This window comes from Manis javanica, chromosome 1 (assembly GCF_040802235.1).
Source record: "Manis javanica isolate MJ-LG chromosome 1, MJ_LKY, whole genome shotgun sequence".
NCBI lineage: Eukaryota > Metazoa > Chordata > Mammalia > Pholidota > Manidae > Manis > Manis javanica.
In genome coordinates this window covers 21,896,048-21,910,411 of record NC_133156.1, presented here as the reverse complement: position 1 = coordinate 21,910,411, position 14,364 = coordinate 21,896,048, and the positions used below count along the sequence as shown (strand labels likewise).

General features: G+C 47.1%; 1 long non-coding RNA gene across 1 annotated transcript; it reads left to right on the top strand.

Annotated features, from left to right (window-relative positions):
- The first annotated feature begins 7,291 nt into the window (after positions 1-7,291).
- Positions 7,292-13,510, top strand: LOC140847946 (uncharacterized). The gene is made up of 2 exons (XR_012128291.1): positions 7,292-10,756; positions 12,625-13,510. It is a non-coding gene; the product is annotated as an uncharacterized lncRNA (long non-coding RNA).
- Positions 13,511-14,364: the final 854 nt, after the last annotated feature.

Genomic DNA, 14,364 nt, shown 5'->3' with positions numbered 1-14,364 from the left:
TCTGGCCTCCGGGCTGCAGTGTCCCAGAGCCTGGCCTCTGCCCTTCTTTTCACTCACTGTTTGCTCAGCAATTTCATCTTACCCAGAGCGTGTGACGTTGCATGTTAACCAGCCTCCCCGGTGTGCCTGTTCCCCAGCAGTTTTGAGCATCTCTGGAATTCTTAATCCCTCTGGTTGTGAGCTTCCCCGTCTATAAAATGGGGACGATTCTCGTTATAACAGCTTGCCTCATTGGGTAGTTGTTAAGATTAAGTGGGTTCATACATGTACATCACTAAAACAGTGCCTGGCACATGGTCAGATTTATATAAATGTCTGGTTGTTGTTAAATTTAGGCAGAGGCCTAATAGGAAATAAGTTTTCAAAGGAACAAAGAAGCCTTCTTCAGAGATGTATAGTTTTCCCCTAAATCTAGTCCCCCCTTTTCTAGACTCCTCACATAGCTACCCAGCATTCCTGGGTAACTAGGTTCCAGCGAGTGAGGACTAAGTGGAAATGTCCTGGGGCAGTTTCTGGAAACGTCCTTACACACCAGCCAGCATGTCCCTATTGTCCTTTCTGCCATTCTGCCATTCTGCTGCCTGGAACATGAGGACCATCTGTCACACTCGGCAGGCTGGTGAACTGGAAGCCTAAGGGCTTCATGGGGCACCCGTCTCCCTGTACCCCTGGACCGTTACGGGAGAGGGGAATATACTTGGGTGCAAGAGCTGAATGGCAGCCAGCCTAGGCTTACTGCTCCAGAATTCTGATGCAGGCAGCACACAGTGAGTGAGGCACGGACAGTGGTTACCAAGGGGGCTTGGGGTGACCCGCTGGGCAGTAGGAAGGTCCCTGAGACTTTGTTATGCAGCCGGTGGTTTCTGTGTGATTTTGCTCTGTGGTTGCCCTTACGGTTTATCTCCCACTGTATCATTTGACGTCAGTGCCTTGAGGAGGAAATGCCTTGAGATCTGGGACTGTGCTTCATGTGACTTTGTATCCCCACCATCTGGCACAGTGTCTGGCACGTAGGTGTGCAACAGATACCTGTTGAATTAATGGATGAGGTGCAAGAACTGTTTGTTAATTATCTTTTATACTAAACATGAGATCCTAAGATGTTGACTTGTCAGTAAATGTGGCGCATGCTAGAATTGTAGATTTTCTGATTTCTAAATGTTAGTATTTATAAAATCATTATTTAATTTTTGACCTCAGGTGTACAGAGTTGAGTTCAGTGTTATTTCTTGGGTCATGATTCACCAAATTCGTTTTGTTCCAGGCTCTTCTAATGTTTTTGATTGTCTTCTTTTCTCATTTCCTGTTCCCTCCCCCCTGCCACCCACTCTAATATGTTGTATGTCTGTATTTTTAGATATGCATGTAGTTTTGAAGAATAAATAGTGTTTGGATTATGTATGTGTGGTGCTTAATCTCCAAGCTCTTAGAGATTTTCTGGTTATCTTTCTGTTATTGATGATAGAACATGCATTATAAGATTTCAGTCCTTTGAAATTTACTGAGGTTTACTTTGTGGACTAGGATATCTTTTACTTTGGTAAATATCCTCCACATATTTCAAAAGAGTATGTATTTTGCAGTTGTTGGGTGCAGTGTATAATATATCTCAGGCCCAATTTACTAATTATGTGGTTCATATTTTTTAATATATTCATTGATTTTATGTCTGCTTGGAGAAATGTGTTAAAGTCTTCAATGATCATTAATCTGTTTTTTTTTTCAGTTTAGTCCATTTGCTGTATATAATTTGAGACTATGATGTTAAGTGCTTAGAAATTTAGAATGGCTACACCATTCCAGTAGACAGAAGCTTTTATGTTTATGAAATGCATCTGTTTCCAGAAGTACTTTTTGTTTTTGAAGTCTATGTTGTCTAATACTAGTATAGCTACATCAGCTTTCCTGGAATTAGTGTTTGCATGGTATATATTTTTCATCCTTTTACTTTAACACTTCCCTTTCTGTGTGTTAAAGTGAGTCTTTCATAAGCAGCAAACAAATAATTAGGTTTCCTTTTGATTTCTTAGCCTTTCAATGGGAATGTTGGGTCAGCTTGTGTTTAATGTAATTACAGTATATTGGGGATAAGAAATACCATTTTTTCTATTTGTTTTCAATATGTTCGACCTCGTCGGTGTTTCTTTTCTCTCTGCCTTCTTTATGAACTTTTTTTTTAAAACGCTGCTTTCTTTTTTCTGTTAGCTTATATATTGTTTTACTATTGTTTAGTGCTTACCTATAACACGTATCCTTGGCAATTTAAAATCTAATATAAATTCATAGTGTTACTATTTCCTGGACACAAAAAACCTTAGAACATTTAACTCCTACTAGCCCCACTTTCAATTTATTTACTATCATCATGTATTTTAATTATGTGTGTGTATTAATGCCCATAAGACCATTGTTATTTGATGTTGTCAATGTAGGACAATTCTGTTTATTATTATTTATGTAAATTGTGTTTACTTAGATTTTCCATTTGCACTCTTCATTCTTTCCTGCATTGTTGAGCTTTTGTCTAAAGAAAAGCTTTTAGCTTTCCCATTAGAGTTGATGTGCTACTCATATTCATATTTTTTGTTAGAAAACATCTTTTATTTAAGCTTATTTTGAGGAGCTTCCCCCCCACCCCCGAATATCGGATTCTGATTGGCAGCTATTTTCTTTCGAATCTTGAAGGATGTATTTCCACATCTGGATTCCATTGTCTTCTGGTTTCCATTGTTTCTACTGAGAAGTAAGGTGTCAGTAATATGTTCTTCTCCTCGGATTATGTTTTTGGTTTTTGAGTAGTTTGACTACGTGCAAAGATATAATTTTCTTTGGTGTTTGTTTCTGGTGTTTGTAGAACTTCTTGAATATGTGGCTTGATGTCTCTTGTCACTTCTAGAGAATTCTCAACTATTCCTGTCTTTCGTGGGATTCCACATACATTGGACTATTTTTCTTGCAACCTTTTCCTACACATCTATTTACTTCCTTACAATCTGCTGTATTTTCTTTTCTCTTGCTTCCATCTAGATATTTTCTAATAGCATCAAGTCCAAAAATTCTCTTTTGAGGTAATTTGTTATTGCATTTTTCACTTCTAGAATTCTCATCTGATTCTTTTTAAAATACAGTTTTCAAGTCTTTAACTCTTGGCCAACATTCCCCTTAAAAAAAAAAATCCTGAAGACATTAAACATAGCTGTGCTAATGCCAGTGCTTGACAACTCCATTATCTGTATTTCCTCTTGGAAAATTTCTGTGCTATTTTTCTCTTGGCTTCCTGACAGGTTTTTTCTTCTCATTTGCCCAGTCATGTGTGTGTGTGTGTATGTTAAAATAAACATATTCTAAAATTTGCTATTGTAATCATTTGTAAGTGTACAGTTCAGTGTCATTAATTACATTCACAGTGTACAGTCATGAACCACTATATGCTAACTTTTTCATCACCCCAAACAGAACTCATTAAAAATGAACTCTTCCATTCCCCCAGCTTCTGGTGATCACTAATCTATTTTCTGTCCATCTGTATGCCTATTCTAGATGTTTCATGAAAGTAGAATCACAAAATATTTGTGTCTTGCTTATTTCACTTAGCAGAATGTTTTCAAGGTTCATCTACTTTGTAGACTTTGTAGAATGTATCAGAACTTTATATCTTTTTATGGCTAAATAATACTCCATTGTACTTACATATGTTTTGTTTACCTACTCACCAGTTGATGGATACCTGGGTTGTTTCCACCTTTTGGCTATTGTGAATAACATTGCTATGAACATTGGTGTACAAATATCTGTTTGAGTCAACTGTTTTCAATTCTTTCAGTATATATCTTCAAGTGGAATTACTGGGTCATATGGCATTTCTATAACTTTTAAAATGAATTTCCAGACCACTTTCCACAGTGTACAATTCCTACCAGCAGGAATACTTGCTAGAGTATTTCTTTCAAGAATATTTTTGAAGAGGGTCTTTGTTGAGACTAAACTTTTCAGTCCTTGTATTACTGGGAATATATTTATTTCATTCTTAAATGATAGTTTCTGGATATGAGATTTTAGACTTGAAGTTCCTTTTCTTAATAGTGAAAATGTTGCTTTGTGTCTTCTTCTAGGGTTGTTGATGAGGATTTTTTTGTGACTACTTTTTACTTTGGATACCTACTTTTATTATCAGAAGCTGTTGGAATTTTCTCTTACCCTTCAATGAATGTCCTTAAGTTTCATGTCCAGGTGTGAGTTTTTTCTTATTTAATCCATTTGACACTGCATGAGAGCTTTCTCATCTGGTGTGTTATAATTTTATTTCAATTTTGGGAAATTTTTAGTAACAATTTCTTCAAATATTCTCTCTCCTCCATTTTTTTCTCTTTCTTTCAGGGACTCCTACTATGTGAGTCTTGGCTATTCTACTTCCATCCACAGTTACTAAATTTTATCATTTTCAGTCTATCCTTTCTGTGGTCTACTTGTGAAATGTCTGGACTTGATCTTCTGGCTCAGTAATTTGTTCTTTGGCTGCTATTCAATCTATTTATTGAGCTCTTTACTTAGCTAAAATTCTCTCACCTATGATAATGATGGTTAATTGTGTGTCAACTTGGCGAGGATATGGTGTCCAGTTGCTCAGTCCAACACCAGTCTGGATGTTGCTGTGATGGTATTTTGTGCATGTGCTTAATGTTTACAATCAGTTGCCTTTAAGTATTAAAGGTCATTGCCCTCAATAATGCTGATGACCAGTCAGGTGAAAGAAAACCTTCAGAACAAAAACTGGTTTACCAGAGAAGAAGAATCCTGCTTCAAGACTATGAATGATATAGAAATCCTGCTTGGGTTTCTAGCCTGCCAGCCTGCCTTATAGATTTTGAATTCAGGACTATGACTAACTCTTGACTGAGTTTCCAGACTGGTCTGCCCTGCAGATTCTGGACCTGCCGGCCACCACATTTACATGAGCCAGTTCTTTAAAATAAATCCTCTCTCTCCCTCTCCCTCCCCACCCCTTCTCTGCTCCACCTCCATCTCTGTCTCTATCTCCTATTGGTTTGTTTCTCTGGAGAACTGTGACATACCCATTCACTCTACTGCATTTAAAAAAATTATAACTGCTTGTTCCTTCATAGTTTCAATGTCTGTAGTTCCTGTGCTTTTGATTCTTTTTGTATGTTCAGTAAATCTGCTTCTTCTGGTATAGGCTGTTCAGTGAACTGTTCTTATTTAAGGGTTCATTATTTCCCCCTGGGAATCCTATTCCCTTAGAACTGTATCAGGAACCCCTTTCTGTTTGTACTCCCTACTTGGGTGGCCTTGCCCTTTAGGGAACTCTGTCTATCTACCTTGGGCTGCTCTAAGGTTACCCTTCAGTTCTCGGCACTGGGCTGGGCTGGCACTGGCTTTTCTGTCCTGCTGATGTAATCCAGCTCTTTGCCAAGGGGAGTGAAAAGTCCATCTAACTGTGGTTGCAGAAAGGGGTTTGCTGGGACCGGGCAGCTATTGCTTCTGAGAACCTGGGCTACACAGAGCCCCTCAGACAACCAGCACCACCACCCTTTGACATCAAACACCTGAGGTAGCTACATTCTCACTGTGTGGCCCGGAGAAGGCCACCAAGCCTCTTTGAGCCTCAATCTCCTCTTCTGCAAATGGGACTAAGCCCTACATTCAGAGGGCTTCTGTGAGGACCAGGTGAGGCAGTGTGCATGCTCGCTTTGTAACTCTCAGGCCCTCTGCTGATGCCTGGCATTGTTCATCACACAACTCTTCTGGGCATGTATAAAGACACTGTAATCTTGGTCTCTGAAAAGACTTACCATGGAAACCAAATAATAGAAGCAGAAAGCTCAATCATGAGGCTTCTACTGAAATATGCTTCTATTCACGTCCCTGGCATACACAGCCCCGTGAAGATGATGGCAGAAATCTGCTCCCACTGAGACACCTACTTTCTCTTTTGTAAACCAGCAAGACAATCGACCAGTCTCAAAAGCCCACAACTTAAAGAAAGCTGCTGAGAAGATCTCAAGTGCCTTATTACCCCAACCGGTGTGTATGACTTGAACATCTTTCAGGAAGAAAGTTAGGAACAGATACCTCTCCCCAGATTCGTACCTGTGCCCAGGTGCTGATGGCACTGTTTTGTTTTCAGGTTCTTAAAGATTACAACCTAGTTTACTGAAAAGGAAATCAAGATGACATCCTGCCAGAGGCTGTTCCACCTACAGGATTTGAAAGATGCTCTGACAGAGGCTGTGGAGGTACAGAGACTGGGCAAACAAGCCCCTTCCGACTTCATCCCAGACCACAGCCACGTTCTCCTAAGCTCGGGTCTCCCTGGGCGATGCAGCAAGGCGTATGCTTTCAGCTTTCCTCTGTCGTATGTCCGTATGTCCAGTGCCACGTCCTGAGTGTCTGCCTAGGTGATGGGGCAGATGCTGGTCTTCTTCGGGGCAATGTTGGGAAGATAAAGCGTAGGAATTGAAGGCTTTCCCACCACGCATGCTCGCCCACGGCCCTGGCCCTGCTCCCGGGACACCAGCTCCTCTCCCACAGCCACCCAACCATGTTCTCTGCTGTTAGGCGGGGCTCAGCGTGGTGACATCAGGTTTGCGGGAGGCAGTCCCCTGCATCAGTGCATCACCTTAACCGCCACCCTTTCGGCCACTTCCTGACTGACTGATGCTCCAGCTGCAGCAGCCGATGGACACGCAAGGTTTCCTGTTCAACAGGCCAGGGTGCCAGGAAGCGTGGCTTCATCTCCTCTGCGTCCTAGCCCCAGGGAGTGAGACAGCGTGGCTGACTGACGGGTGGGGAGGTGTGCTGAGCCCCGCCCTGCTCAGGCTGGGGCTACCCGGAGGCTCGCTGCTTAGCTAAGGCCTCAGACCTGGCCCGCACCACAGCTCTGACGTGCACCGCGGGGTGCTGCCTGGCTTCATTCTGAGCAGAGAAGTGGGGCAGGAGGAGGTGCGGCTGGCCCTGGGGGCTGGGGGCTGCCCTCGGAGGCGGCGGCTGACACAGGGGAGGCTGCACCAGTTCTGACCCCTAACCTGAGGCTGGGCCTGAGCAGCCTTGCCTGGAGCCCAGGAGGACTGTTGGTGTTGTGAGCAAACCTCCCCTGGTGGGGTAGCAGGGGAGAACATTCCTCACTTGATGCGGCAGCAGCTGGCAGGAGGCACTCTCCCTGGGGATGGGTGCAGGAGATCTGGGACAGAGGTGGAGGGAGGTGCCCAGCCGGCGGGAGGGACGTGTGAGCTGAAGGGACAGGGAGAGCGGGGAGGGCAGACCAACCGTCAGGGATGGGAAAGGCCATCGGGTGGCCTTTTCTAGCCTTTATTCTGTCAAGAACTGGGCACACTGTCATGAGGGCACATCACTGGAGCATATGACACAGCTTAGGAAAAACCAAGTTCAACAAGGTTTGGTTTCAGAAACTGAGAAAGTTTTGGTTTGAACAATGGGTTTAAGTGAACTTGAAGCTCCAGACTGAAGTTTTCTTATAAGCTCATCTACCTATTTCCAAGTTATTAAAAATATACATATAGATATATAAGTATAGAAAATAACAATAGATAGACATTTGGATTCTTTTTGTGGCTATAAAAAATTAAAAATACATAAAAATACATTGTGATTATAAAAAATACAAAATGATTTGAAATATACATACACACACACATATACATACAGAGTCATAGAGGAAAACATTTAAAGTCACCCATGAATTCAGAGATAACCACTATGAATATTTTTGGCATTTAGCTCTCTAGAATTAACCTTTTATATTTGTACAATACATGTAAATGCATAAACATATTTATACAAAATTATTTTTATGAAAGGGATCATTCAATACATACTTTTCACTTAATGTATTTTAAACATTGCTGACAAGTTTGTCTATCATGATTTAAAAATAGCTGTTTAGTAGTCCACTGGATGGGCTTAGCACAATTTCTTTAATTCTCTATAGTGAGACATTTTTTTCACTATTATAAACAAGACTTAATTGGACATTCCTATAGAAACCTTTCCATGTCCTGTTTTATAGCAGGTACAAACTTCAGTCCTTGAATTGGAGTCCTCTGAATCCCTGAATCATTTCTGGGAAGGAGTTATAAAATGCACTTGGGAGTTCAGCTGCCTGATGGGAATCAGGGGTGGGTTCCTGGAGCCCACAGATTGGTGTAGCTATGGCCCAAATCACCCCATTTTTAATTTGGACAGAAATGGTGTCCAGAACAAAGGTCCATGAAGATAGCTTCTGTGTGTGTGTGTGAGACGTGGGAAGGAGGCGGAGGGAGCTGTCTGTGCTCCTGGGACCATGGATTGCCAGAAGGGAAAGGAACACAGCACTGTTTCTAGGTGTCTGGGAAAAACACGATGCTCCCCTATGCTGAGACCAACTGCCTAAGAACACCCCTTCTGAGTTCTTTAAAACAAAAACAAATAGATAAAACAAAAAACAAACCTCCCCCTAACGTGGGTAGGAGTGTAAATTAGAAGGCAATTTGGCAGCATGTAGTAAAACAAAAAATTCACACACCATTTGACCCAAATCTACTTCCTGGAACCCATCCCAAGGAGTATCTGTCTGCCTGCGTGAAGATGTGTGTGCAGAGGTTCACTACAGTGTGGCTCTCAGAAAGGGGAAAACTGGAAAGCATGTGAATGTCTATCAGCTGGGGATCTGTTAAACCAAATCAGGCTACATCTATTCCCAAAAATTAGAAAAATGAAGTGGTATTTATCATGTTGTCTAAGAGAGGTCTCCAAAATATTCTTGAAGAGAAATAAGCAAATTGCCTAACAGTTTGAGTGCAAGTTTCGAATGGCAGATACTCCTGCAGAGGAGAGAGTGTTTGCATAGGTATGTCTGTGCGAAAGGGGCTGGAGGAGGGCTGTGCCCTGAGGGCCACGGGTGGGGAGGCAGAGGCCGTGTTGAAGGGACTTTTCGGTTCCCTCTACGCGCAGTGCGTAGCTCTTTCCACTGCAGCGTACTCATGAGTTATCGGTGCAGTTAAAAAAACTCACCATGACTGACTACTAAATCTGTAGAGTTTTGGCTTGGGTAGCCAGAGAGACGCCTCAGGAGTGGTAGGTAAAAGACTGCTGCATTTCCAGCACAGCATAAAAATAATGCAATAATAATAGACCTCTGATAACAATGGAAATAACATGGGAAACACATAGGTGGCTTGTCACGAGGCAGGACAGTTGTGGGCGCTCTACAAATACTAAGGCATTTAATCATCACAGCAACCCTGTAGGATTGATGCTATTAGAGCTTCCACAATAATAATAATAATAATAATAATAATAATAATAATAATAATAATAATAATAATATTTGCAGGAAATTGTCTTATATAAATTATATTCTAGTGTAATAAATTATATAGTATTTCCAGGAGATAATAGTGATTAATAAAAAAATAATAGTCACAGAGAGATGAAGTTGCTCCAGGCCACATGCTGGTCAGAGGCAGAGCGGGGACTTGAACCCAGTGCTGGCGACGGAGGCTGTGCTCTTCCCCAGCTCGGTGCCCCTGGTGCACTGCTGGTGGTCTGCAGAGCAGCGTGGCACCCGCTCCCAGGCTCCCCAGTAGTGCGCAGCTGCCTGCCCGCTCCGAGCCGGCTGCCCGCGATGCCCTGTGCTCCCCAGTGCTCGCTCACTCCCGCTTGCCATCCCTCTTCACTAATATTCATCGTCTCCAAGATGCAGATGGAGAGTGAGGCTCAGAGAATTTACATCATCTTCCCAGGTGCACACGGCTGGCGTCCGACTTTGGGGTTCCCTGAGAGCCAACCCTGAGACCCAGGTTTAGTTGTGGGTGATTTACTTCAGAGGAGCAGCGATGCAAGCTGGGGACGGGAGGGCTGTGAGCAGGGTGTACTAATGACGCACTGCAGGGACCTGCGCCTCGCCCAGGGCCCCAGGTCTTCCTGAACTGCAGGAGGGCCGCACCCCAGCACCTCTGGTCTGCTCTGGTGAGGACCAGGCACGTACCCGGGGCCAAACCCCCTAGGAAGAAGGCAGGATGCTGTCAGCTTTGCAGATGACCTCGGGCGGGCTGGGCAGCTGTGGGAATGCCATGCACAGCTTCACCCAAGTTGCTGAGCGTGTCAGAACCAGGATGCGCCCTGGAGTCTGTCTGAGTCCACAGCTCCCGGTTTTCCACGCTCATGGCCGGAGACGCGGGCTCCAGCAAGGCCTCCTGCTCGGCTGTCCAGGGACATATCACGGGCATGCGGCCACAGAGCTCCAGGAAACAGCTTCAGTGTGACTGCAATAGACTCGCAGAGACAGCTTCTCGAACCTGTAGCCCTGACGGGGGGGCGAAGGGGGCTCTGAAGAACCTGCGGCTGCCCCCGCTGGGCTCCCTTCACTGTGGCTGCATGGGCTCAGCTCTTTTCCTGACACTCATGCTCACCCTTGGGCTCGCTGTTACCTCTGACTAAACATCTTTCCCTCAGCATCTCTTGGCCTTTTTTCCACTTTCTGGGCCACACTTCAAAACTGCACCCAGTCCGCGTGCCCCTAGGCACTCGCGTCGGCCAGCACAGGAGGCGCTCTCCTTCTTCCTTTTGTCTCTTGTCTTTTTCCTGCGCTGGGGCGTGGGCCCTGGGTGTGGGCCCTGGACGTGGGCCCTGGGTGTGGACACGCAGCCCCGGCTCTCTGCTCCAGCCCTGGCACCGCAGTGCATCTGCCACGTGGAGGGCTCCTGATGAACGCTCGCTGATGGAATGCATGGGCAGGCAGGTCTGAAGGGTGACACGGGGAGGTGTTAGGAGGTCCCCCGGAGAGCCGTGCGGTTGGGGTGGTAGAGATGGGCTTGCAGGGAGAGGGGTAGGTCCCTCCAGGCGAACTTGTTCTCGCCCCTCGTCCTGACCTGGCCTTGCCTTGCGGGCCTGGGTGGGGGTGGCTGGGCATCTGGAGGCCCGGAGCTCCCTGCCTGGTATGGGAGAGGGATGGGTAAGTGGTGGGAGCCATGGGGCCCCCGAGCAGAGCAGGCCTGGGGCCAGCTCCTCGTGGACACAGGCAGCTCGGGGCTTCCTGGTGGAGCCCACGGGCTTGGTGCCGAGACCCAGGAAGGGCTGGGCGAGCAGTGAGCTCTCTGCTGCTCTGCGTGTGGGCCGCAGGTTGTCCGCTCTGGCGGGACAGTGATTGACACTTCCAGCCTATGCAGCCCTGGGCTCTCTGACCCCTGACAGGGGCATCCTTTCCCACCATGCCCGGCAGATCCTCTCTAGCTTCGGGCCACCACATGCCCCCTGCCCTGGCCTTCCTCAGCCCTGGACCGTTTGCTCTTCCAGGCCCCAGGGTGGTGTTGAGTGGCTCAGCCAGGCCCTGTGCCAATCACCGCCCTTAATCCTCAGCCTCCCACGTGGGCTGGTGCTATTCCTTCCCCCATTTTTTTGCAGATTGTTATGCATGATTATCATAATTCACCGAGGGCTCTGCATGCCAGGCAGTGTCCTCAGCTCCTCACACTTGGGCAGGTTCTCCGCTAGTTCCTGGGTGCTCGCAGTCCCTCCCTCCGCCCCTCCCTGGGGGACCATCTCGTCCTGGGGTTGACTAGTTCGGCCAGTGCCATGGAATTGGAAGTGACACATGTCTGTGTGGAAGCCATTTCTGGTTCCGCCTTTCTTCCTCCTGTGCTGGCCTGGCCTGGCCCAGATAGGGGTGGATCCGGCCATGCAGGTCCCAGAATAAAGGCAGGCCACAAAGAACGCGTAAAGGAGCAAGACAGAGGCCTCTGTTGTTGGGAGCCACGGGGGTTTGGGGGTTGTTTGCAGCGTTCTCTAGCAAAAGCTGGTGCATACAACTGGGCGTTGCCACCTTTAATCCCCAGAATAGCCCTGGGGGGTAGGTATTCATACACCCCCTTTCAGCATTAATACTCTAAGCCCACTAAATCCTGGCAAGGGAATCTGCACAGTTCTGTCTCCACACAGAATCCACTTTTAAAGAAACACAGGAGAAGAGCTGAACTAATTAAAAGGGAATTTCATTTCTTGCATCATTAGAAAGACTTCAAGGGGGCCGGGAGGAAACCAGACAGAGCTTCCCTCTCTGCCCCCCGCGCCCTCCACCCACAGCGCGTCCACCCTCCCCCGCTGCTCCCCTGGCCTGCGAGCCCCAGGACCTTTCTCTCCTCTTTCCGCTTCTTCTTCCCCCACAAGCATACCCATATTTTTCTCCACTAAAAAAGACCCCAGAAACCCCTTGCGTGGGGAACATGCTGTCTTCTCTCTCAGGATAGATGCTTTTCACACACCCCGGGTATGGTTTCTCAGGAAGCCTTCCTCCGGCACCCAGTGGCCCCAAGTCCGGCCCCACCATCCAGGACACTGGATGACTTGTTCGGTGCCATCCCAGACAGGGAGGATCCTTTCTTGCTAAAAGGAGACAGAAGGGCACAAATGAGCAGAATTCTGGCTGATGGGCAGGGGGAGGGGCACAGGCTACGAAACCTCAAGCTGGTGGTGTGTGCTCAGTTACGTTAATGAAATAATCATGATAATCATACTGTTTATTGAGGGCTTGCTGCATCCCAGACATTGTGCTGTGCATCTTATCTACATTTTTCTCATTTATTCCTCATTGCAACCCTGTCATAACTGAAGTAGAGAGAAGTGGAGAAACTTGTCCAAGGACAGTAGCTGAAAACTGGGGGAATTGAAGCTCACGGACAGTTTTGAATCCCCGCCTGGCCGCATAACCCTGTGTCATGTTGTGCCGATGCAGCTGGCTCACCGCTTACAAGCGTCAGCGGCTCCCCAGGACCCTCCCCTGCACCCCAGCCCCTGGGCCTGCCCAGGAGGACCTGGTTCCCTGTACTCGGCCCTCAACTCCACTCCCATTCTCTTGACTCGCCGGAAGCAAGGATGCTCTCCTTCCCTCCGGTGCCAGCCCTGCGTGAGAAGGGCCAGCCCCTTGCTCTGTGAGCTGTCTGCTCAGGGCATGGCTGCTGCGCCCTCGGGTTCGGGCTCCTGCCTTGGGAGGCTCTCCCTGCACGTGCCCTCCTCTTCGCCCTTGACCGTTGACCATTTATTGCGTCTCTCCAGGTTCATGCGTGTCTCCTGGGCACACACCAAGAGGTAGTGTGCCCGCAATAAATACTTGTTTGATGAATGGATGATCGAGGTTTATTTATTCAATTACTATGAAACAGATTGTTTGGTTTCTGGCTCGTGGCTCCAGGCCACATCTGGATTTGGTATCTGTAGTCAGTGGCCCAGAAGCCGTGCTGAGCAGCCCCGTCCTTCCTGCCTGACTCTTAGCTCTTTCTTGTTTGCTGCATGATGTGTTCCCTTCTGTCACCTCCAAAGCAGACCAAATTTTTTTTCCATTAAAAAAAATTATTGGAATCCCCTTGTCTGGAGATCTCAACACTATTTTTTTCAGGATGGACAGTCTTCACACACTCTGAGATGACCTGCAAAGGAACAAGTCTGTTCACAGCTAGTGGCCCTGCGTCCAGCCCCCTGTCATCTCCCAGGGATGATGGGGTGAGTCTGCAGCCCGGAGAAGGGGGCCTGGAGTCCCAGATTTGTCACGTAGCATTCTCTGGGCTTCAGGAATCCCTGACAACAGCATACTGTTTTCGTCCAGGAATAAAAACAGGTCACAACGTGCAGCCAGGAAGAAAGGCAGCCGTCGGAGGAGGACGGCCAGGCAGTGCTGGGGCCTCACCTGCCGGGCTTTCTGGCGTCCGACGCTGAGGGAGGAAAGCAGGTGGGCGCACGGCCTCCCACAGAACCCTGAAATGGCCCGTCTGCTGCAGCAGAGGTGCGGATCCTATTCCCGGTGCCTCTCCGGGGCCACTTGGCACAGCGGGCAGGGGGCGGGGTCTGGAATGCAGCCCCGTGAGGTCCTTCCATGCGTGTGACAGACACTCACCGTGTGACTCATTCATACCTCATGCAGACTGACAAGCACTGCGGCCAACAGAGGAATCTGCTCTTGAGGGTGGGGCCTCTGTCCAGGCCCCGGCACTGGGCCTAGTGGATGTATTAGGCTCCCAGTCAGTAATCCCTCAGAAATTTGGAATTTCTACCAGGATAAATGACCATGTATCGTGTGCCACACACTGTGTTAGAGGACTTAAATTGGTTGTCCTCACATTTAATCAGAAGGACCTGGAGGGCTTGTTAAACAGATTTCTGGGCCCCCCACCTAGTGTCTAGCCCACCCCTGGCTCAGGGAGAGCCTGTCCTCTTTCCTGTAGCCACTCTTGTCTTTCCGTCACTTTTATTCCCCGTGGGCACTTTGCCAGGAGGCACAACCCCACGTAGAGGATGTGGCCCTCCTGTAGCCCATGGCTGCTTTTATTTCCATGATTGACGAGCTGGTGAGATGTGGGT